Consider the following 26561-nt stretch of genomic DNA (forward strand, 5'->3'; position numbering starts at 1 on the left):
TATATATATATATATATATATATATATATATGTATGTATATGGAAAGACAAACGGCCGATTTTAATTTTTTATAGACTGAATAAGCTGGTTGCACCCACTATATTAAATTAAACCATTAGACTAGACGGGAAAACGGCAGCCTATTACCTTCTTAAATATTACCATAAGAGAATACGGAACGAAATTTTTTATTATATATATAATTAAACTTTGCTGTTTCTGATATTTATTTCTTAGTTACCATGATACCTCCGAAAAAACCACGGCTGGCTGTAATCTGTATTTCATAGCCCTTAATATACATTTCAAATGGCAATCTGGAGAAATAATTTGGGAAACGTTAACATCAGATACAATTATACTATCGAACAAAAATTGTTAAGGACGTTAGCAAGACAAACAAAAATAAAAAGCCAAACACTGGAGTGAAGTTGTTTTTCATCATTAGCTGTGCGTTTAAAAGGTAGATTCCAGAATCTGCCATCATTGATATTAAGCTGAAGATATGAACTTATCAGGGGATAACTGGAAATTCACCAACATGGTCTACTCTCAAGCAAGCCTTTCAACGGAGCCGTCTCCTTCACCGGTCCACCCAGGAGCAAGCTAATGGGGCCGAAGTCCTACAACGATATATATCTTAACCCCCTCCACCATACGACAAGAAAGTCATTTACCACCACTAATTTTTGCCAAACGAGGAAGAAGTCATTAAGACGCCTGCAAATAATACATAAATACTTCGAGTCAACAGAAATCAGGGTTGAAATGTCGTCAGCCGAAATAGTAAATATTTTTTGCTTAAATCATTTACGAGCATTTTAACTCTAACATATTCTATACATACACGCACACACTGACTGCAGCGCGATAAAAGGGCCTTTGTGAAATTCCCCCACTGATGTCTTTTCCGCATGGTTCTAATTCAGGCAGCCCTGGATCTTGCTCATTTTCTTGTTCTGTGAGGAGTCCAGTTGACCCTATCAGGAGATATTCTCCCAAGGGGTTGCGCGAAGGACGTGTCCAAGCCTTCTCCAAATCCCTCTCTAGACACATTTCATCTGAATATGGAACTTCCTAATTTCCGTTACGGTATCATTTCAAACCCTATCCCGCCATCTGAGTCGTAACAAACTCTATTTAGCCATCTGACTCGTAACATTCTCCTTAAAGCTTTATTCCCAAATATACCAAATCTTTCATAATTTCATTTACATACCATGATTCATTTCCCTTCAGCGACACATATCGTACTAAAGTATATCTTACGGTCGTATGCAATTTCAGTTTATTTGATTTCGAAATCTGATTCAGGCTGGCCATTGCTTGATTTTTCTTTTTATTTCTTTTACAAAATTGCAGCTCAACGGAACTTACACAGAATGCCATTACTGCTAAATATTTGAAATATTTAACCCCATTAACACGTTCCCAATCTAGTGTTAATTCACCCTTATGTGGATTCTCAGGCCACAATACTTCTGTCTTGCATAGTTTCATTTTCAATCCTATCATAGTATCTAGATATCAGATGCATTCTAATAAGCAAGCTTTGTAAACATAGTGGAGTATTACAAATTAATTCAGCAATTACCAGCCCCTAAAAGTTATCTTCCAAATTCGACCACTTATTTTGTTACATAATGTATGAAAGGAAAATGGCAAACGTGAATAACATTGGATTGTAGCACCGGACTATTTACTCAACATCAGTTTTATCTACTTTGTTTATGGATAATTTCAGTTATGCTGCATTTACATTATTGGAACGCCATTATGTGACGCGGGATCTGCCATAATACTGTCTTCTTGTGTGTGTGTGTGTGAGAGAGAGAGAGAGAGAGAGAGAGAGAGAGAGAGAGAGAGAGAGAGAGAGAGAGAGAGAGAGAGAGAGAGAGGTGGATTTTAAATCCAACCCACTGCTGAACAGAATTTTAAAACTAATAGAAAAATTAATAAATATATATATATATATATATATATATATATATATATATATATATATAGTATAATATAATATATATATATATATACATATATATATATATATATATATATATATATTCGATTTATGAGACAAACGATTACCAGCAGCATCTAGTCAACCTTATCTCTCCGAATCCCAATGTAGGATGGGACCCAGCGAAAACAGGAGGATTTTTCCACAAGAACAAGCGGTAAAGTCCCTCCCTCGCCTTGAACACAGAGGTATGCATCAAATAGAATAATTTCTGGAATCTACTAAACTTCAGTTATCCGCATATATTGCCAAATCCTTACTTCACCGTCATGCTAGTTCCAAAGCCTGGACTATGGCTGTCATCTCTACAGTACACGGTGGTACGGTACCTGCAGTTTTACCTCACATACTTCGTCTTTAAACACAAAGCACAGCCCACTCTATCTCCTGATTTAGAACCTTCAGTCTAGACCGTCCGGACTTTATGCTTTGCATCATGCTCTAAGAATAACTTTTTCTGAATTAAACTTTTGAGCGTTACAATGATTCAAATCCTATTTTCGTATCTGATGAGGGGAATTCTAATGAAACACAAAAATTCATTTGTCAATCTTGATTTTCTATAGAGGGGAGTAAAATCAGATCAACTCGTATAGGTTCTGATGCGATGACAATAGTGCTCATAAGCTAACTTCCTGAAGAAGTCCCTTCCCTGGGTTGTGCTAAAACTGGTAAAGGTCATTTACAGTTCAGTCATGGTATCAAGATACAAGTCCGGGGCCTTTTAGCATGGGCCACCAGCTTTAGTGTCTGACACGATCTGTCCACACTGAGATGCAAAATAATGACCTTGGAATTTTTCTTCAACTGCAAATTTGAAAGCGTAAAATCTACACATTGATACAGGTTGAACGGGAGAATTAAATTTAAGGACAGCTCAAGCAATGGGACCCTATGGTCATATGATCGCAGATTAATGACCGAACGGTGACATAATATGATATAAAAAAGATGAAACCTTCGTCATTTTACCCATGTCAATACTGCCTCATACTCCTTCAAAGGGTTCATTTCACTCAACTTTCAACAGTTACACTCCTTCCATTAGTCAATCATTCCACTTAAAGTTTTTAAAACATATACAAAACAAAAGATATGGTAGAAAGCGAAAATATATATATATATATAATATATAAAAAATATGGTAAGAATGCGAGAGAATATATATATATATATATATATTAAAGAATAAACCATAGGTTACCTCTAAAACCTTATTGTCTTAAAAAAAAATTGGTAAGCGCAGAAATGTCTGCATCAACCCCAAAATTTTCAGTCCAGGATTTTCTACAGTTGGTCACTATATTCAGAGTACTACACTAAGGTGGCACTCTCAACTGATCACAATTTCTCAAAATTAGCACAATCAGACAGCTGCTACTTTCTAGAATAAATCGAACAAATCCCTGACAACACGAAGTTCGGTCCTGTGAATGAAGGTCCGCAAAAATTCTGTTTCCTTGTAGTGTAGTAGTTTTCAAGCATCACACAACAAAACTGTACACAGCTCAATCTAGCCAAAAAGTCCTAAATTTTTAACCTTTTAAGAATATCGGTCTCAGATAATAAACAAGGAATGAAAACTACTCTGTTTACAGACTCCATGGGGGTTTTGAGCAATTTCACCAGCCGTTATCACTGAAACGAATACTATAATCATCTATTGTGTCATCCACGGTACAGCAATTTCTTCATGATTTGCCAACGTCCTCAGAGCAACAGCACGGAGTTTGTCCTCTACTCGGTAACTATAAAAATCATTAGCTTAAATCCTAACTGCATCGCTTATGCTTTTCCCAAAGTCCCTTATCAAGCCAGGCCATTCCCCAGGTAACACAAAAGATGGTAGAAAGATCATTTGGCTGTAGTCGCCTATGTTTGAATTCACTTTCTTTTTTTAAAGATCTCCTTTACTCGAACAGTGCATTGTAATTAAGAAAGAGACAGGGAAGTGTGCCGATTAAAATTTACAAGTGAACACATTTTTACCCACATACTTTGCATTATAGGTGCGTTCAGTTTAAAACATCGCCTGGAAAAAATCAGATTGAACTTGTAGCATCTAAGATAGGAATACATGACACCCCTAACGTTTTGCCAATTATTCTAACCTGGTTTCTATTGTACTATTTTTGAATGTTATTAATAAATACAGGAAAAAAAATTACCTAACTGCATCCTTTCCCAAGTTTGGATACATCACAGGAGAGAGAGAGAGAGAGAGAGAGAGAGAGAGAGAGAGAGAGAGAGAGAGAGAGAGAGAGAGAGAGAGAGAGAGATACCTAATAATTCCTCATAAGCAAGACAGATTAAAGATAAAATTTCAAAAAAATGGATAATGGTTTTATAAACAACGTTAAGCAAACATTTTTCTGCAATACAAAATAAAAAAAAAATATAAATGGGAAAATGTGTATTTCTTACTATTCAAATGGAACTAGCGTTCATAGAATAGAATAGAATATAGAATTTAGGCCTAAGGCCAAGCGCTGGGACTTCTGAAGTCATTCAGCACTGAAACGGAAATTGACAGTATAAAGATTTGACGGTTGCAAGAGGAAAACCTCGCAGCTGCACTATTACAAAATTGTTAGGATAGGGTGTAAAAGTAAGGCGGAAGAAAGAGAACATGAACAAGAATATGAACGTAGTTACTGTCACAGGAATGAAAGGGGTTGCAGCTAGGGGCCGAAAGGACGCTATTAAGAACTTTAAGTAATGCCTACAATGCACAGCATGAGGTGCCCTGACGGCACTATCCCCCTATGAAGAACAAGTTACCTGAGAACTTGAGAAAGTAACCGAATACTTGTATGAAAATTTGGCATTTTAATTCTTGGGCATTTCATCTTTCCATTACATTTCAGAAAATGAACGTGTTTTTTGCGAGGACCCAAAACTCAAGACAAAACTCGCTTTCATATACAAACTCTGCACCTCTACTGCATTCAACCCACTAATTACGGCTTCTTAGCACACACTAAAACCGAAGAATACATGCTTTAATTGTCTACCGTAAGAGGAAGAGTTCAGTAACAACCTAAATACAGTTTTATAAATTATTTATATACTCTTTAATTATACATCATTCCTTATACCAGTCGGTTTTCATGCAAGAGGCGAACATTGTATGTCTGTATATATGTATAATAAATAAATAAATATATAGATATATATATATATATATATATATATATATATATATATATATATATATATATATATATACACACACATATACACCACTCACACACACATACTATATGTATATGCACATATAAAAAAAAAAAACTTTGGAGAAAGTTTAAGGACGGATGAAGAAATACCCTGCACAAATTTGTTCACCTAACCCCTAACTGTTAATTATAAGACTGCTCAATATAACATTGGCTAACAAGCCATATACAAAAGCTTCCTACACTATACCTTCCTTTCCCCGTCTGTGCTCTCTGGTATTTCCATCTATTCCATCCCTCCACATGAACCACTTCATATACGAAAACTTTCTCTCACTGGTTATATATAATGATAGCAGTAAAAGGAATTTGTTCATCAAACTGAGTAGTTGCCACAAAACAAAACAAAAAACCTTTCCGCTGATTATTTTGAGATCGCCAACACTCTTAATAACGCCCGACTCATCAACTCACAACGAGTAAAGATGTTCATAACAACCAATGGACAACTGCTCACTGCAACTAGAGGTTAATTATACCAAATAAGTTTTCGCCCGGCTTCTATATAACAAAAATGTGACCTACTTTTCCAAGACTCATGTGCAAACTGACTGAAGAAACCTAAAATTTATCTAAGCAACCTTAAATTCCAGTCACTGAAAACGTCAACATATCTCCACCAGAAGCTTTTTAATTCTTATCACTTTTGTGTCCAAAACTATACTAATAAAATTAAGGAAATCCTTTCATTCTTATGTGGTATGCGAACTGAAACAAATATTCTAGCCATATACTCCCCCCTAGAATGCCAGTGCCGACCTTGTAACTTGAAGGATTTAAAGTTTAAAACTGTGGTAAATGCACATGGAACTTGCTTGCTTTAACCAACGCAGCTCAAAAACACTTTGTATACTACGAAATCCGAAAGTTGTAACGGTGTTGCCCTATCATATAAAAACGAATACATGAAACATAAATAACAACGAAAAACAAACATCACAGACCATTCAACTATTCTACTAACAACGATTATATCTAAAATTTCTTCACCTTCTAGGAAATGAAAATCAACGATTTTCCATCCCACGGGTAAGTGAATTCCAAATAAAACCCACATACCTTTATATTAGGGAATCTCCCATGAACGGGATGAGGAACTTCCAGCAGGACGCGATTTCAGGCCAGGGGCTGCAAAAGGAGAAACAATACATATTAAGGGAGGCAAAAACTATGCCATGACGCTTGAGTAACGAGAATAATAAAATCTTGGAATATAAGCGTTCCTTAATTCTAAACACTAAAATCATGTAGAAAAAAGTCTATATGGAACACAATATAAATCATACTAGCCGCCAAGCTTGAAGAAAATCTCTACAGTAAATTCATATTCTTCATTGATATGTATATCCCACTCAAGTTAAACACCTATGCTTCTTCCTTTCGTATCATCAATCGTGTCTTTAATCATCTAGATCAATTCCTCCCGATAGTCTAAATTTGAAAGGAAACTATTTAACTAAATTCTATTTCCAAACCGGTTAATGGCAACCTCCATCCTTTCAAGACATCGAGAGTAATCCGAATTAAAACTTGCGATAAAATCGATGAACAGAAAAAGTAAAGAACAAATCTGAAACGTCAATATTTTATTTAACATATCTAATCAGTTACACTATGGTGACTAAAAAAATCATGAAATCAAACTCTATGTTAAGTCTTCAGTAAGAAAGATATTACAATATCAAAATGCCACAACTAATAAAATTCTCACATATTGTTTAGAACTTGTCACTGTATAGGTAAAGAATTCAACTAGTTATTCACTACCGTGCCGAGGTCTACGTACGATATCATGAACACGACTGTAGCAAGCAAGCAAGCAAGCTACTTACCTTTCTTATTTAAACCATTTAACGACTAAATCTAAGATGAGTCAACCTCTTTGACAGTAATAAGAGGAAAATGTTAAATGCCCACGTCTTCAACATATACGTAGATATTTGGTTGTTTTTCTCATATGTCATCATGTATTAGTTTATGTAACTTGAAGGCCTGGAGAGAGAGAGAGAGAGAGAGAGAGAGAGAGAGAGAGAGAGAGAGAGAGAGAGAGAGAGAGAGAGAGAGAGAGAGAGAGATTTAAAAGACATAAGTAATCCGATAACCCTGGGGACATCAGGACCCTTTCCGAATCTCATACTTTATAAGGTATTTCCCTCCATGGGGCGAGTGACGGGAGACGAGATGGCCCGTGCTGGAAGAGGATTCTAAACGTGGAGTTCTTACCCGCACACTACCTTGGTTAAACGCAAATTACATTAGAAAACAAAAATACGAGCACACGTATATAAACTATATATGAATATATGTATATTTTTATATATATATATATATATATTTATTTATATATATATATATAGATATTACTAATATATATATATCTATATATATATATTATATATTATATATATAGTATTATCTATATATTATATATATACACACACATTCTAAATTGTTCAATATTTTCACGAAGTATCCTGTTCTTTCTGTGGTATATAGAATTTTGGCCGCCGGTCAAGCGCCCGGACCTATGAGGTCACTCAGCGCTGAAAGGGAAATTGATAGTCGAAAGGTTTTAAAGGTGTAAGAGGAGGAAACCATCGCAGTTGCACTATGAAACAATTGTCAGGAGAGGGTGGAAAGTAAGATGGAAGAAAAAGATTATGAACAGAGGTAGAGAATAAGGAATGGAAGGGGTTGCAGCTAGGGGCCGAAGGGACGCTGCAAAGAACCTTAAGAAGTGCACTGAAAGCATTATCCCCTACGGGACTATTCTTTCTGTGTCACCTACCGCTGCATTTCATTTCCTTGCAGACAACCCATGTTCTTCACTTCACTCTTTCCTCAACAATTAACATACTTCTTCTGGCACACTTAGTCTTACTTAGTATAAATCTGTTCTCTTTCACACATCACCAAATTCTTCGTAACAGTAACTGCAACCTCCCTAACTCTACTACCGCAGATACAACCACTCGGACCCCCATATGGTCCACAATTCTCTGCTAGCCACTGCTCCGGTTGAAGGTACAATGTGCATGTAACATCTAAAACAATTGTAACAATGTCCAAATTTACAACTTTTTTTGTTAACCATGCTCCTTTTTTCCTTGAAGGGCATGGGCTCCATAAGGTTCTTGACACATCTTTCTATGCCCAGGCCCCTCCATATAATGAGTGCAGTTCAACTGATTAATTACTTGCAAATTTACAACTGTGCTTGAAGCATACTTGCTTGTTAAGTAACCAAACTAAGGAGGTGACCATCACTACCGATGTACTATATGCCACCTCTCTCTCTCTCTCTCTCTCTCTCTCTCTCTCTCTCTCTCTCTCTCTCTCTCTCTCTCTCTCTCTCTCTCTCTCTCTCTCTCTCCGATAAATCTTGTCAAGCGGGGTGAAAAATAGGAATAATTTTTTCATTTCTAAGTTTTGTGTATCAACCCAAAACAGACCAATGTTTGCAAAGCTTGAAGTTGCATGGTCTCTTCAAACCAGCTTAAAGAATCGATAACCGGGGTTACATTGATCAGTCCAAAAGAGGCCCTTGTTTGCAAATCTGGCAAGTCTCTGAACTAACCTAAAGAGGAATGTAGAACACACGATTACACTGATGAGTCGTATATCAACGCAAAGCAGGCCATTGTTTGCGAAGCTCTTAAATTACAACGTCTCTCCGAACTGGCGTAAAGAATCTAACAACCCTATGACACAAAATGTATTTCATATAAAACAAGACAAGGGTTGAAATGCTATACGTACGAATAAGACAGTGTGATACGTGTCCTCTTAGCAAGACTTATAAAGAATTGGGATACATTTTTAGAAAGCAAAGAACTTTGCTAATTCAAAGAACGTCAATTAGATCAAGGGTGGTGAAAGGAGAACCTGCAATCCATGAAGGCTAAGAACGAACAAGACAGAAAAAATTAGCGAAAGTAGAAATAGTAAGGAAGATCAAATCACTGGGGAACGGCAGACAAATTCAGTATTAGGTCTTAACTAATCTGAAACTGATCTTCATTAACAATTGAAATTCTCCTTTACCATTCTTTATTGCAATAGAATTTAACTCCTATTCCACCATATATTTTTCTACGCAGAACAAAGTTCTACTAAGTGAAAATATACTCCACAAATTCATTATGCACTGACAGAGAGAGAGAGAGAGAGAGAGAGAGAGAGAGAGAGAGAGAGAGAGAGAGAGAGAGAGAGAGAGAGAGAGGGAGAGAGAGAGAGAGAGTGAGAGACTTCCCAATTATAAAACTGTTTAGAACAATGTTGTTATGGATAATACGTATCCTATCAATACAACGAAAGAACGAGGAAAATGTAAATACCAGTAGGTGTAACAAACAAGCATTCCTGGACAATCGTACTCCTGTACAAAAGTAAAAACTTCAACATACAGGAACAGTTTGGGACAAAACTCTACGGCTAATGAACTCCAATCTACGGTTATTGCAAAATAAATTCCCGTTATTTCTTCAGGAACTTAAACCCACTGTGTTTTACATATAAAAAAACTGTTAAAAAAGGCCAAGAAGTCAACACAACTGTAACCAGTGAAAACCTGAATGTTTTCGCCTTTTCGTATTCAACCCAATATGAAGGGCTAATTTTCCAAGCAGATTTCTAAAACTGTTTTATACAATTATCCAAATTTTGTGTTGGCAAACTAAGACTAACACTGTAACTATAATTAAATAATATTCAATTCATCTAAGACACCTGTATCTGATATGAATATCTCTATACCAAACAAGATCCACTGTAGATAACACGGGAGATGAAGATGCTCCAGGATAAGAATACAAACATTTCGTAGTCATAACTATTAGAAGATTAAATGGATTCACACCATTCAGACCAAAACTTGCTTGTTTACTTCAACGCACAGAAAATAAAATGCAAATACGAGTCTTCCACATAGTACTATTAATAACATATATTCTTGAGGAAAACTATAGTGCAACCTGACCTTCTTAACATAAAGATATCATTGGACTTCTTGGGATGAACTTAAACCAAATTAACATTAGTTATGACACTGTAACGAAGCAGAGGGAGTGGCTGACAGCAAGATCAAAAGACCCAGGAAATAAAGGAGATGAAGCACATTCAAGTAAAGGAGAGGTTGGACAACAAAGATGGGAAAGGTAGTAGAGGTAAAGTAAAGGCTCAAAAGTGGGTGGGTGTAGGTATGGGCCGAAGGAACGCTGCAAACACCCTTTACCAATGCCTACAGTGAACCAACTGACGACACTACCCAACCTACAGGGAATTTCGCACACTAGACTTCATTAAAGTAAAATCATGCCACAATAACAGTATGTTACGTTACAATATTAATGAAAACTTGCTATATTCTGCTACGAAAAGAGAATGGTCCCATTCTGATTTTCGCAAAAAAATTTTTTTTGTTTTGTTTATGACAAGGCACAGCTTTACTGTCCTACAGTAGTTATTTCTCGCCTTATCCCGTAAAACATATCCGAAGATCCCAGTGGCGGATCAAGAAATCTTTCATGGGGGGTCACTTAGGAGACACACACACACACATATATTATATATATATATATATATATATATATATATATATATATTATATATATACATACACACACACATACATACACCCAGCCAGGAAAAGGGGAAAAAGAAATGGCCTGAACCTACCGCTTTCATGTATTTCTACACCTCATCAGGATACATATATATCAATATCCATATGTGTATGAGCGCGCACACTGTGTATGTATGTATGTGTGTGTGTGTGTGTATGTATGTGTATGTATATGATGTATAAGATGTATATGTATATATGTATATATATGTATTTATGTATGTATATATATATATATAAAATATTGTATATACTGAATTACCAGGAATTACAAGGATTAGGATGTCTCAGACTAATTATTAGTCCATCCCAGGAGACATCATCATGTGCTCACTTATCTTGAGGAGCAGGTTTTACAATTAATTCACAGTGTTCTAATGATTCTGTCTAGCTTTATATTAACTCTCCTACACTGTTGCTGCTTACAAATTCTAGTGGCAGTTTATTCCATGTGTCACATACCTTGTATGTGAAGTATGTGAAGTTCCCACAGCGAGGTGTTGTGTCTCTTCAGTTTTAGTTTCCATCCATTATTTCTCGTCTGGTTATCGTTTATGTGAAGTGGTTACTGTCTACTTTTGTTATGCCTTAAGTATTTTGAACGTCTCTATTAGTTGTCCTCGCAATCGTCGTGTTTCTAGGTCATACATGTTCAGGGCTCTATGGTCGTCTTTGGTAACCTATTTGCTTGATGGATGGAATTACCTTTGTGGCTCTTGCTTGTACCACTTCTAGTCTATTTATGTCCTTTCTTAGTGTTGGTGATCCAATCTGTACTGCATATTCAAGATGTGGTCTAACTATTGATGTGTAGAGCTGCAGCACCGATTCCTTATTTCTGCATCTGAACTGCTCTTCATGTATCCTAGGTAGTTTCTGTGCCACATTTTCAGCTTTATGCACCGTCTTGCGGATTTTAAGTCCTTGGTAATAATAACTCCAAGGACCTCTTCTTGATCTACACTATTATTTATGTCATTCACAAGAAGCATGAGGGTTGTTTGTTCCGATTTGTAACACTTTACATTTATCCAGGTTAAAAGGCATTGGCCATATTTTTTACCACACTTCTATTTTCTTTAGATCATTTCTTAAACTTTCCACTGTATCTGGGTCTGCTGCATTTACACCTAGTTTGGTGTCATCTGCAAATTTGGCTATCTTGCTAGTGAAGCCTACAAAACTGACCATTCTGATTCTTCACCATTTATTACGACCCTGTTTTCTATTTGTTAGCCACTCTTCGATCCAGTCTTGTTATATACTCCTACAATTCCTAAACCTCCAACTTTTGCCATTTGTTTCTTGCGTGGAACTTTGTCAATGGTCTTTTGGAAACCTAAGTAGATTATATCTATTGCTCTACTACTGTCGTAAATACCAAGCATATGAAAAATCTCCAACACGTTTCATAAGCAATTTTGTCTGAAATCGTGTTGGTTGTTCAATAACAAGTTGTTTCTATGAGAGAGAGAGAGAGAGAGAGAGAGAGAGAGAGAGAGAGACCTTACCTTACAGACCTTACATCTTGTTCGGGTTGCCCCAGGTCCCTCAGTGTGAGGCACCTCTAAATGTCTACCAGAGAGTTGCTAGTACATCTTCCGGTATATTTTGCATCTTCCAATCTTGGATGGTCTGGGATGCAGTTTAGATATTTTGTCGAGCTTATTCTTAAACACATCTACGCTCACTCCTGATATATTCCTCAGATGAGCTGGCAAGCATTGAATAGACGCTGCATTATCGATGCTGGTGCGTAGTGGATTAATGTCCTGTGTGCTTTCCTTATTTTTCCTGGTATATTTTTGGGCACTATTAATCTACCTCTGCTTGCCTCGTATATTTTTAGTTCCATGATATTTTCTGCTATTCCTTCTATCTGTTTCCATGCCTGAATTATCATGTAGCGTTTCTCTTCTCCTTTCCGACTATATAATTTAAGAATTGTAGTCTTTCCCAGTAGTCTAGGTCCTTAACTTCTTCTATTCTAGCTGTAAAGGACCTTTTGTACCACTCTCCCTATTTGTGCAATATCCTTTTGATAGTGTGGGTACCATATCATATTGCAATATTCAAGTGGACTACGAACATATGTTTTATAAAGCATAATCATGTGTTCAGCTTTTCTTGTTTTGAAGTGCCGTAACAACATTCCCATTTTTGCTTTACATTTTGCCAACAGAGTTGCTATTTGATCATTGCATAACATGTTCCTATTCATCATCACACCAAGGTCTTTAACTGCTTCCTTATTTGTGATGGTCTCATTATTAGGTCCCTTATATGCATATAGCTTTCTTTCTCTGTCTCCATAATTTATTGATTCAAATTTATCAGAGTTAAATACCATCCTATTTACCTCTGCCCAATCATATACTTTGTTAAGGTCTCTTTGTAGAGCGTTCCTATCTTCATCACAAGTAATTTCTCTACTTATTCTTGTGTCATCTGCGAAACTACTCACTACCGAATCCTTAACATTATTGTCTATGTCTTCAATCATAATAACAAACAGTATTGCAGCTAACACCGTACCTTGCGGCACACCGGATATTACCTTGGCTTCATCCGATTTTCTCATCGTTTGCAATAACTATCTGTTTTCTGTTGTGTAAAAATTCTTTTAACCATCTTCCTACCTTATCCACGATATTGTGTTTTCTAATTTTCTTCGCTAATATTATGGTCTACTTTATCAAAAGCTTTTGCAAAGTCTAAATAAACACATCTGTTTGTTCATTTCGCTTTTCATATTTTTGAATATGTTTTCACGGTGGACTAACAGTTGGGTTTGTGTACTTTTTCCGGGTACAAAACCATGTTGTCCTTTATTAAACAAATTATTTTTTATTAAATGTTTCATAATATTTTTCTTCATACCCTTTCATACACTTTCATTATATGTGATGTTAGACTCACAGGAAAAAAACCAAAAAAATATAATTACTTGCCTCTAGTCTTGATCCACTTTTGAAAGTAGGGGTAATATACGCTAATTTGTGCTCATCATATATCTTGCCTGTATCTACACTTTGTCTTAATAATATTGCAAGTGGCTTTGCGATAGAATGAACTACTTTCTTTAACAAAATAGCAGGAATTCCATCAGGCCCTGCAGCAGCTCCATTTTTAATTTCATTAATAGCCTGCACAATATCAGCTTCATTAATATCTATGTCAGCTAAATATTCACTATTTTCATCCCTTTACTTCTATATCATTATCTCATTATCTATCTATTTCTAGGGGTGAATTCTCTCTTATATCGTTCTGCCAGTTATGTTGCAAATTTCCTTTTTTTCATTCGTTAATCTCCCTTCAATTCTCAGAGGGCCTATTTCTATTCTTCTTTTATTCATCTTCTTCGCATATGAGTATAATAGTTTGGGGTTTTGCTTGATATTTAATAGGGTTTTTTCTTCCAAGTCCCGTTTTCATTTTCTTTTGATTGTCTAAATCTTTTTTTTTCTGCATTTTCTATCTTACTTTTAGTTCTATAACTTTCCATGCATTTTTTTCTTTTGCAAGACCTTTTTTCCACTTTCTGATTTTCTGGAACAAGATTCTTCTGTCTCTTGGTATTGCATGAATGATGTTTACTTTTCCTTGTTCCGGTATCTATTTTTCCACTATTATCTCCAATATTTTATATAATATCTCCGTATTTACCCTTATGTCATCACTTACGAAAATGTTATCCCAATCTTTGTTTAATTCTTCATTAATTTCTGACCATTTTATATTTTTACTGTAGAGAGAGAGAGAGAGAGAGAGAGAAATTCTGGAGATTATTACATTTGTTTCCCGCGCCTGTAGCTTACAAAGAAGTAGCAGGTGAAGTTTCTTTGGCAAATCTAAGCATTGAATACATGCATTAAAATAATTTTGTTTTCGATGTTTCTATCAATATTTTACTTTTGCGCAGTGGATACACTTTATCACAAGTTAATTATAGCTTTGAGATTTACACATTAACCTATCCAAGGAGGAGGGCACGGGACCAGGAGCCCCTCCCCCTTTAATCCGAAACTGGCAGATCCGCCTGCTATCGGCTAGTTCTAGCAAACAAAGGATGATGCCTCCAATGGGGAAAAAAAAATTGACATGACAAATGCTTAAAAAAAAAAAAAAAAAAAAAAAAAAAAAAAAAAAAAAAAAAAAAAAAAAAAAAAAAAAAAAAAAAAGGGGGGGGGGGGGGGGGGAAAAGAGAGCATAAAGTTTAGTTAAAGCCAAGCACTACGCCATTGACAACATGGAGTTAAAGAGTGATCAGATAGCAAGATGAAAGCGATCCAAAAAAATTATGAGTTAAATAAATAATCTAATGATGAAACTGCAAGAAACACCAAACACCGGCACTGAATATTTGAGAAGGATTGAAGCAGAATTCTTTGGACCCTGGATTGGACAAGAAGCGGGAATGGAAGCAAAATAACAAGATGTTACTTCTATACTCCCAAGCAGTTCAAATTACTATTTTTCATCTGTGGAAGTTTGTGACCACTGGTCTATTCCTGCGATGTATGTAAAATTCTGTATCCAAAATGTTATGAACAAGAATATTCGCGATGGATAACCTAGTGAATTATTTACTCTTTAAATATTCTTAAATCATATAAACTTATCCATTCGGGACACTAAAATCAAACTAGATAAGCAAATATGCATTTTCAGTAGTGAAGAATAAATATATATAAAAATAGGTCTAAGCTCAACAAGCTGCCAGTGAGATCAATAATATTCTAATATGAAAACCATTTCCTTGTGAATATCAAAATAAAACTCATTGTTTGGCGAACGAAATCTACTGGAAGTGTTCAAATTTTGTGTACAAACGATTCACAGCTCAATATCTATTACAAAAATAAAATGAATCCAATTAGCAAGAGGTTTATAGGGAAGAATCAGACTCAAGTACACCTCCATTGGAAATAACTTGCGGGGCCTATCTGAGATTCTAATGTGCTCCCATCAAGTAATATTAAGGGTGGGAGGGAGAGAGAGAGAGGGTTTGCATTTGGTTTTAAAATGAATAAATAAGCTTCAAGACTCTAATCTTATCTTTCAAGGATGATAGCATGGAGTGGTGGGGGGGTGGGGAGGAGGGAAGCAACATTTTCCAGTTAGAACATTGAGAATGAAAACACTTCACATTGCTGCATTACCGAATCTTTTAGCTCGAAAATTGATTTGACATCACCCATTGCCTGACAGCATTAAAAACACGAGAAGATAAATTGCCTTGTAATTATAAACTGGCATGAATAATAATAATAATAATGATAATAATAATAATAAAAATATTCAGCTGTGTTCTCTCCCCAAGTTGCAGCTCCCCTCATAGGGAGTACAGAGTGCCATGATCGTGCTTCAATATATCCGATTACACCAGATAGAGAACTCCCAATAGGAAGGCACCTGAGTCTGAGCACGAGCAAAACATTAATGAAATATACAAAAATTTATAAGAACGAAATCAAATTAAAAGTCGAGAACTCTTTAAAAAAACTACTACAAAACGACATAACATTGTGGAGGTTGGTGAACAATGGAAAGAAAATACTGATACTGTACAATAGAAACACCTAACATAAAATATGTATCAGAATTCAGCATTAACAAGTTTGAATTTGAGGTACAAATTTTTAACATGACATTTTGGCAATATTGCTATTCTTAATTCCAAATAACTCAACACCTTAATAAGACGAAACTAAACATGCCTAATAAACAAAGGTGTACACATAAAGACACCCACATGGTAACCAGAGAAATCACAAACACAAACAAACAAACAAAAACCGATATAAAGGAGGGAAGAAACGGACCCTCTAAGGTACAATATCAAGAAACCCACAAAACGTACATGGTAGACAACGTAGGATAGTGAGTCAGAATACAAAACTAATCTTCGTAAATGAACACAGAAACCACAAAGCAGACAAGTGAGAGTTCTACTACAGTACAGACTACAAAATGGTTGATGAGAGGAGGAGGAGGAGGAGGAGGAGGAGGAGGAGGAGGAGGAGGAGGAGGAGGAGGAGAAAACAGGGTGGGGGAGGGATGGAGTGAGAAACTATCGATCCACCGCAGCCAGTGCAATTTCTATTGTTAGGGAAGCGATTACTTTACAACTCTCCCTATCCATGAGAAGCAGAGAGAGACTTTGCAACACTCTACTCCCTTGTCCTTTCAAGCACTGGGACCTATGAGGTCATTCAGCGCTGAAACTGAAATTGACAGTAAAGGGTTTGAAAGGTGTAACAGGAGGAAAATCTGCAGCTGCACTATGAATCAATGGTCAGGAGAGGGTAGAGAGTAAAATAGAAGAAAAAGAATATGAAAGCAGGTACAGTAAAAGGAACGAAAGGGATTGCAGTTGGGGCCGAAGGCACGCTGCACAGTACCTTAAGTAACGCCTACCGTGCACTGCATGAGGTGTACTAACGGCATTACCCCCGTACAGTACCCAATTAGTTAAACAATTTATAAACAACAAACAAGAAAATAAATTTCCTTACTTACTGCCGGGACAGCTGCTTTCAGTTAAATTTCTAAAAAGAAAAGAAAGAAAAAAAAAAGTGGTCATGCCGAAGAGACGTTATTTTCGTTAGAATATACGTATGTATATGTGTGTGTGTGTATATATATATATATATATATATATATATATATATATATATATATATGTGTGTGTGTGTGTTGTGATATACTATAAAATCACAAAAGTAAGCACGTGTTTGTTTACCAGCAAAAGCCACAGAGAAAATTTTAAAAAAAGAAAAGACAGAGTGCCAAGTACTATCGTGTATTTAACAATCTTCGGGGCACAAAGACTTTAAATTTGTTCCCCGAAGATGTGTTAAATACACGAAAGTACTTGGCACTCTGTCTTTTCTTTTTTAAAAATTTTCCCTGTGGCTTTTGCTGATATATATATGTATATATATATATATATATATATATATATATATATATATATATATATATATATCTATATATATACATACACGTATGTGATATATATTATTCTACCCTAGAAGGAATTATTGCAAAACATACTATTAATTAAAAAATCCTGATCTGAAATCATGTCCTCAGTCCTTGACATTACGACTGTCAATCCATCAATTAAAACAAGGCCCTTCAACAACCTCAAAAGACAGCAATTTTCCAGAGAGCCGCATTCTCGATGAACTGACACTCAATTTAGCCACTTATACCTATGGGAAGGAATTTGCATGGCAATATTTAGCCTATTCACCTTCAACTAACATTTCCCTTCAGAGCGTCAGATGAACATAAATATGGCGTCATCTCCACGGAATTTCAAGGGAAAATGTTCAGGATAACTTGGGTGTTCCCACAAATAACTATGAAAAGGGCTGAGGAGGGGGAAAGGAGGGAGAGGACATGAGGAGCAGCTTTCCAGATCATCTTCAAGCACCAAATCCACTTCTCAACGCCTAAGCTATTCCCCTGCCTCTTAACTTCATACCATCCAATGACAAGCCGGTTACAAAGCGCATAAAATCAACATTTAACTATACTACAAGACTTGAAATTTCAAACTTTACATCAAGTCAAGATTATCAAAGAATAAATAGAAATAGGTTGAGAGAGAGAGAGAGAGAGAGAGAGAGAGAGAGAGAGAGAGAGAGAGAGAGAGAGAGAGAGAGACCTTACCTTACAGACCTTACAGTACGTTCGGGTTGCCCCAGGTCCCTCAGTGTGAGGCGCCTCTAATGTCTACCAGAGAGTTGCTAGTACATCTTCCGGTATATTTTGCTTCTTCCAATCTTGGATGGTCTGGGATGCAGTTTAGATATTTGTCGAGCTTATTCTTAAACACATCTACGCTCACTCCTGATATATTCCTCAGATGAGCTGGCAACGCATTGAATAGACGCTGCATTATCGATGCTGGTGCGTAGTGGATTAATGTCCTGTGTGCTTTCCTTATTTTTCCTGGTATAGTTTTGGGCACTATTAATCTACCTCTGCTTGCTCTTTCTGATATTTTTAGTTCCATGATATTTTCTGTTATTCCTTCTATCTGTTTCCATGCCTGAATTATCATGTAGCGTTCTCTTCTCCTTTCTAGACTATATAATTTTAAGGATTGTAGTCTTTCCCAGTAGTCTAGGTCCTTAACTTCTTCTATTCTAGCTGTAAAGGACCTTTGTACACTCTCTATTTGTGCAATATCCTTTTGATAGTGTGGGTACCATATCATATTGCAATATTCAAGTGGACTACGAACATATTTTTTTTTATAAAAGCATAATCATGTGTTCAGCTTGTTTTGTTTGAAGTGCCGTAACAACATTCCCATTTTTGCTTTACATTTTGCCAACAGAATTGCTATTTGATCATTGCATAACACATTCCTATTCATCATCACACCAAGGTCTTTAACTGCTTCCTTATTTGTGATTGTCTCATTATTAGGCTCCCCTATATGCATATAGCTTTCCTTCTCTGTCTCCATAATTATTGATTCAAATTTATCAGAGTTAAATACCATCCTATTTACCTCTGCCCAATCATATACTTTGTTAAGGTCTCTTTGTAGAGCGTTTCCTATCTTCATCACAAGTAATTTCTCTACTACGTATTCTTGTGTCATCAGCGAAACTACTCACTACCGAATCCTTAACATTACTGTCTATGTCTTCAATCATAATAACAAACAATATTGCAGCTAGCACCGTACCTTGTGGCACACCGGATATTACCTTGGTTTCATCCGATTTCTCATCGTTTGCAATAACTGTTTTCTGTTGTGTAAAAATTCTTTTAACCATCTTCCTACTTTATCTACGATATTGTGTTTTCTAATTTTCTTTGCTAATATATTATGGTCTACTTTGTCAAAAGCTTTTGCAAAGTCTAGATAAACCACATGTGTTTCATTTCCACTTTTCATATTTTTGAATATGTTCTCACGGTGGACTAACAGTTGGGTTTGTGTACTTTTTCCGGGTACGAAACAGTGTTGTCCTATATTAAACAAATTATTTTTTTATAAATGTTTCATAATATTTTTCTTCATTACCCTTTCATACACTTTCATAATATGTGATGTTAGACTCACAGGCCTATAATTACTTGCCTCTAGTCTTGATCCACTTTTGAAAGTAGGGGTGATATATGCTAATTTGTGCTCATCATAAATCTTGCCTGTATCTACACTTTGTCTTAATAATATTGCAAGTGGCTTTGCGATAGAATGAACTACTTTCTTTAACAAAATAGCAGGGACTCCATCCGGCCCTGCAGCAGCTCCATTTTTAATTTCATTAATTGCCTGCACAATATCAGCTTCATTAATTTTTATGTCAGCTAAATATTCACTATTTTCGTCCCTTACTTCTATATCATTATCTTCATTATCTATTCTAGGGGTGAATTCTCTCTTATATCGTTCTGCCAGTATGTTGCAAATTTCCTTTTTTTCATTCGTTAATCTCCCTTCAATTCTCAGAGGGCCTATTTCTATTCTTCTTTTATTCTTCTTCTTTTATTCATCTTCTTCGCATATGAGTATAATAGTTTGGGGTTTTGCTTGATATTTAATAGGGTTTTTTCTTCCAGAGAGAGAGAGAGAGAGAGAGAGAGAGAGAGAGAGAGAGAGAGAGAGAGAGAGAGAGAGAGAGAGAGAGAGAGAGAGAGAGAGACATAAATTTAAATAAAAAATCAACCAAGCAAGGCATTCATACACTGTACATGAACACAGTTCTGAACCCCCCCCCCCCCCCCCCCAAAACCCCAACAATCCTCTTAATCCAAAGATAAGGTTTTATGGTTGAATTAATACCTGAAAGAACAAAAACACCAGACACCATGACATCGATAAAAATGCTCCAGAAGAGATAAAATTGTCAAAAGTGGAAAATAAAAGCAGCTGGCCAAAACCATTATTACAAGCACGATCTTAACAGGGCAAATATCAGGCAGGCTACTCAAGCTTAATACTGGTCGACTTGCAATATCGCAAATAAAGAGCCTTCCATTTAAAAAATAAATGACCTTGAAATTCAACTTTGATGGGTCAACATGGATTACATTTCTACAGCCACAGTTTTCCAAGAATTAAACGGGAGTCGGCACAAGCTGCTGAATTCACTTTAGCCGATTCGAGTAATTTTAGTATAATCGGCCAAGGGATAATGAGAGTGAAGTCTTCAACAAGTGGGCACTGAACCTGCTAACTTTAACTTTAAACAGAAAAAAAGGAGAAAACATAATCCAAAATAAAAACAAAGTGAAACTTGGGATCCTAAATAAAAAAAAAAGTGAAACTTGGGAAGGCAACAGTTACACAGAAAACCAGAAATTACATAAGAGTAAAATTATCAGACACTGGTTTACAGAATCTTATGCGGCTGTTTAATGCTTATAAGAAGTCGAAAGTGGCGACTACAGATATTGTAGTAACATACCCGCAGAATGTGGCGTATATGGACCTATAAATAATTTAATAGGAATTATACTACAAGCAATGTGGGGAGTGGTGTCGATGCTATGTGAAATGAATATTTGCAGAGTTTTTATGACGATGGGGATACGAGTTTGAATGCGTTGCAGGAAGAGTGATATGTTTAGTGTGAAAGTTAGTCTAAGTAAAGGGTATCGTGGCTATTCTGCATGTTTATCGACGATGCATAACATTAAAGAAAGGGAAATAAAGTTATCAATTAGTGGGTTTATATATACACGGTGTTTCGAAATTAAGAGCCACCCCCCAACCCCCCTCTACAGCATAAACTAAAATTGATATGGACAAAAACAAAAGTAATTCAGAACAGATATTTATTTAAGTTTCCCTGAGTATTCAATATTTTGTGTGGCCTCCATCTGCCTGTACCACAGCCTGCATTCTAGAGGGGTATGATTTCAGCAAATCATAAAAAAGCACAGACTCAAACTCCATTTCCCTGAGCACTTCGGATACCTCTCTTTGTAGGTCGTTGAGGCTTGGTATACAATCATAGTTCACTGTGCACACTTCAACACAATCCTTCAAGATACAACACAATCCTTTAAGATACTACCAATGTTTTCACACACATTAAGGTCAGGGGAGCTACCTGGAAATTCACTTGACGAGAAGAAATTGATAACTGTTTCAAAGCAGCTCCTGTGTCTGTAGAGCCTTGAAACATGGTGCCTTATGTAAAAATGTGACTTCTTCAACAGATAACACATTTTCAGGATCTTTTGAGGAAAGGAAATACTCCACCAGTAAGCACAATTTCTCTGAAGTATTTGTCACTCCATGACTGTTCTTTTTCTTTGATGATCACATTAAATGTTTGGCTGTGAAACGGAGAAAAACTCCCAAACATTCAGGAAATTTCACAACTTGGCGATAATGCATGTCATCGCCGAGATCATCCAACTTTGCAGCCCAAACGATGTCATTTTTATGATTTGGCGTCCTGAATGAGTAAATGAAGAATTCATCTGATGCGGCAACATGGAGAAAGTTAGCTTCATTCCAATCTTTAAGACATGAACCACAAAACCATGCATGGTCTTCTCTCTGTTGCTGAGTGATGTTGGGCTTGCTGATAACATGAAATGGCTTGATACCAGATTTTTTCAACTCACGATATATATATAACTTCTCTTCATTCCCCTTTTTGTTTCTAGTTCAAGCGCCAATTTACGCAAAGACTTTCTTGGTCTACCCACTGCCTCAGCTACGATGTCTTTTGACTCCTGAGAAAGGACTTCAGGCCTTCCAAGATTCTCACTCTTTTCGCAATGACAGTCATATGCATTTTTGTTCCAGTTTCTTTTAACGAAGCATTCATCTCTTTTAATGTATTAAGCTATTACCTAATGTGAAATGAAGGATGCACCAGCATCCTTGGCCTTTCTGAAGGTTATATTCCGGATTCGGTCAATCCATCTAATTTCCTCCAGTTCGTTAGCCATGGCTGTATCTAACTCAGTCATTCAGTCTGAAAATAAAAGACATGTACAATGAAAAATGGCTTCATAGAAACTTAAGATAATGTACTTGGAGATAGGCTATTGCAGAAAACTTCATAACTTTCCATTTGTTCTGTGGAAGGGGGGTTCTAATCTCGAAACACCCGGTATATCATACATATATATACCAAGGGGGGGGGGTGACATACAGGAGCTTTCATTAGCCGATGAGAAGACCTGTTGATATTAAAGAAAAGATTCCAGCCAAGATAAAAACTGAAAATTGAATGTCTGTGTAATGCGAATACTTTCTCTGCACTATGGGCTCATAATTCACCATCAATTTTAAGATAACACACACACACAAACACATACTATGCCGTGTGATATAAAGGGCATCTTAGTAGAAGATTCATCATTGCGTTTTCAGTTGAAATCATCTCTGCCACAATTAAAGCATAACCACTTGGTTTTTCTTCCCTAATTCTCTAAGTTTCTTTACTACGGATTCACTTCCTTTCGTAAGCACAAGGCTTAACAAAAATCAGTACTCATCATTCAGACGGTTACTAATCAAAAGGAATAAGCTTGGGCATTCAACTTTTGAGTATTTGTTTCAAGATGCACCCAAATCACCAATCAGCATCCAGTAGCTTACAGGAATTACTTCGTCTGTGGAAATTAGTTTTCTCTTTTTCCTGAGTAAAGGATATTTTGTTAAAAGATGACAATTATTATGGCTGTACTTCGTCCACTGATTACTTCCACCTGCCCTGACCCATCTTTACTATTCTTGCACGAACATAACAGTTTTACACCATTTATTCCATCCTGTCAGAAAATCAGCAACCTTATTCTGAACAACTTTACAACAGATTTTTCTTAATTCAAGTGTGTCCTACTTTCCCAAGAATACATGACGGGTCCATGTCATCTAAACACCCTAGATTTCAGTATCTTTAAGCTTTCGAAAACACCATTCAGCATCTTCCTTAATTTGGAATTTGCACATTTCTAGGAAAGAGCGGTTCTTAGCCTTTGTAATCAAACTTCCTAACAACGCCCCCCCCCCCCCTTCCTTTTCAAGAGCCCTTGTCTTTGCTATGTGGGGTACTTCTGGGGTTATGCATGCATCAAACACATTTGTTCTGTTTACTAATAAGATACCTTTTACCAAAAAATCAGTTTCAAGCACTCTTAATATAATAAGTTTATTTTTTAGTTTTTTAAACAGTGAGCATAAAATTTAGCATCCATCATAAACTTCATTATTACATTATTAAGATACGACTTCCATAATTCTAAAATGGTTTAAAATTATCAATTTATCCTTAACATTCTTATTCCACAAGCGGTGTTAATGCTTTTATTCTTCTCGGGGCTTAACCCTGATTAATTTTGAATATAAAACATCAGCCTTGAAAATACGAGAGAGAGAGAGAGAGAGAGAGAGAGAGAGAGAGAGAGAGAGAGAGAGAGAGAGAAAGCGCCTCTATGGATTAGTCTTCACATCCCCTTTCCCCACTGAACTTTGTCATATTTTCTTTCATTTCTTACAAAACTTGAAGATTTGTGATAAATACTGATATGGTTTTCTAAAGTTACCATTTCTTTTTTAAATAAAGGTTTTTCGTGAAAGCCCAATTGTTTAAACGCTAATTCTCCTTCACCATTATTGGGCCCCCAACCCCCATTTGTTTTTCAAACTTTTCCATTTCAGAAAAGGAGTAAGCTCAAAATCAGTTCATCCTTTGCTGGGCGAAGATGGACACAATTCAAGAGAATTACTGCTGCCTTTGATCAATGAACTTTGTAATATCAGAAAAGTTACTCTTGATGACCCTGTATTTTGTTTTCCTTGAATGCTAACACTGCAGCAATTACATCTTAGTATCTGGAAGTGCTCACAATTTCCAACATTTCCTAAGACTGAGATCTGATTACTTACTTTCAGCATCCTAGGATATTTCTTTTTCTAAATTTCTTAAAACTTTGTGTTGTGAATATTAATATTTTCTGTTCCCATCCCATCGATTTGCACCACCTCTCTCTCTCTCTCCCTTCCTCACCCTCACTGATGCTTCAAATATAGATTATTGCTCTTTCTTCGGTGGATTTTTCTCTTTAAAGGGGTTGAAGTGTTTGCCCGTATTGGTTTATGCTACTTTTTCTTAATACTGTCAGCAATTTAATATTTCTATTGGGTTATCATTTATATTTAGTCCGTATATTGGTTTCAGTTCTGTTTCAGCACCGCCAAAAATGACCAAGTTGATTAGGCTACTGCCATATATGGTACCATGATTGACACACAACCTGGTCTCGCAAAAACTATGATCATCAACGCCACCAGTAATGGTTTCATCACTAAAATATCAGCATTGTTCTCCAAGGTTTGAGTGAGAGGTCATGTTCAAAGTCTCAATTTTCAGCAAAGATTCGATATTTTTAGGCGGTCATACTGCACTGCTCTTTCCAATCCGACTTCATGTATTATAGTTCATAAACCAAAACGACTGATCTTTCCAGATATGGATATTTACAATGGACATTTTCAAAAAAGGTTAATTCCGGAATAGAAACCGGGATGACTAACATTCACAGCTGTGGAAAGTTGTTCGCCAGGTTGGCATTAGCTACACAAATTAAGCAACTGAAAAGCTCAATGTGAGACGAGGATGTTTTCGAAAAGGGACGAGTTGAGATGGTATGATTTCGCCTTAGTAATCAAAGCAAACCAGTATGGATCAGGAGCCATTAATCTTTGCATGGTTTGAAAAGGAATAATTTGTTAAAAGTAATTTTCAAAACATCAGCATTGTAAGGAATTTTTTGCGCTCTTCGAGGTAAATATTTCAGTATAATTTCCATACCACCAAGCATACATGTTACATATTTATTCAGTTCCTGCTAGTTATTGGGTTTTAAAATTTTGTCACCAGAATGGGCCTTTTAACTCGATAAGCACTATCTGATTTTGTGCGATATTTTTAAATTTACTATTCATGCCATGGTAACCATTGTTATCATTTTAAGCAGATACTTTTAATTCATTTAGGTACTATAAAAATAACACAAATTGTTTTTTAAAAAGTCAAAATGACGACTTGGAGCTTAAAAACATTGAAATTGACATGTTGTGCACCATTAAATGACTCGGTTTGCGTCTCAAGTGAATCAAGAGTTAATAACGACCGTTGTCAATATAAGAACATCGGGATTCTAAAGGATGGGTGAATGACAGGACATTAGTTCATCTGATTACGAGTTCTGAAGGCACCAACAGTGGATGGGCTGGAAATCATTTAACTGATTAGTTCAGAGAGAAGAATTTGGTTCTTTGATAATTATAGGAAGACTGAGGAACCTCATTAAGGGGAAGTCAGTGGTCCAGGGAAAAATACAAGCAGCACAAGTTAAGAGACAACCGAGACAACTAGATTGCAGCTGCTCGTGAAGGATGACTGATAGTGACTCCAGTATTAACAGACTGAGAAGTCTACCTAGCGAACAAGTTTGATGCTACAAATAAATGGCCTTAACCTAGTATTCCTAAATGCCCTTAACCCAGTATTCCTTCGATAAAGACACGAGACCCACTGGACTACTCCTTCCACTGAACCTGACAGGTCCAATTACCATTTCCAAACGTGGAATACTTATGCTTTGCTGCAGTCCTATATGACCTGGAATCATACAAGCCAGCAGTCAAGGACGACCCACCTGAAATTGTCAAGG

The 26561-nt window shown here is 36.3% G+C and overlaps 1 protein-coding gene across 7 annotated transcripts in view; it reads right to left on the reverse strand.

The window, feature by feature from the left end:
• The window catches only part of LOC135218273 (ELAV-like protein 1), a 314052-nt gene that overhangs the window by 212221 nt on the left and 75270 nt on the right, over nucleotides 1-26561 (reverse strand). For 3 of the 7 annotated variants that reach the window (XM_064254459.1, XM_064254457.1, XM_064254461.1), the window contains exon 3: nucleotides 6317-6385. The exons of 2 other annotated variants lie outside the window; for them this stretch is intronic. The gene's annotated coding sequence lies outside the window, so the exon portion shown is untranslated. Of the gene's footprint in view, nucleotides 1-6316; nucleotides 6386-17405; nucleotides 17435-26561 lie in introns of all 7 variants that reach the window. 2 more of the 7 variants (XM_064254462.1, XM_064254460.1) reach the window with 1 other exon arrangement.

Source organism: Macrobrachium nipponense, chromosome 9 (genome assembly GCF_015104395.2).
Source record: "Macrobrachium nipponense isolate FS-2020 chromosome 9, ASM1510439v2, whole genome shotgun sequence".
NCBI lineage: Eukaryota > Metazoa > Arthropoda > Malacostraca > Decapoda > Palaemonidae > Macrobrachium > Macrobrachium nipponense.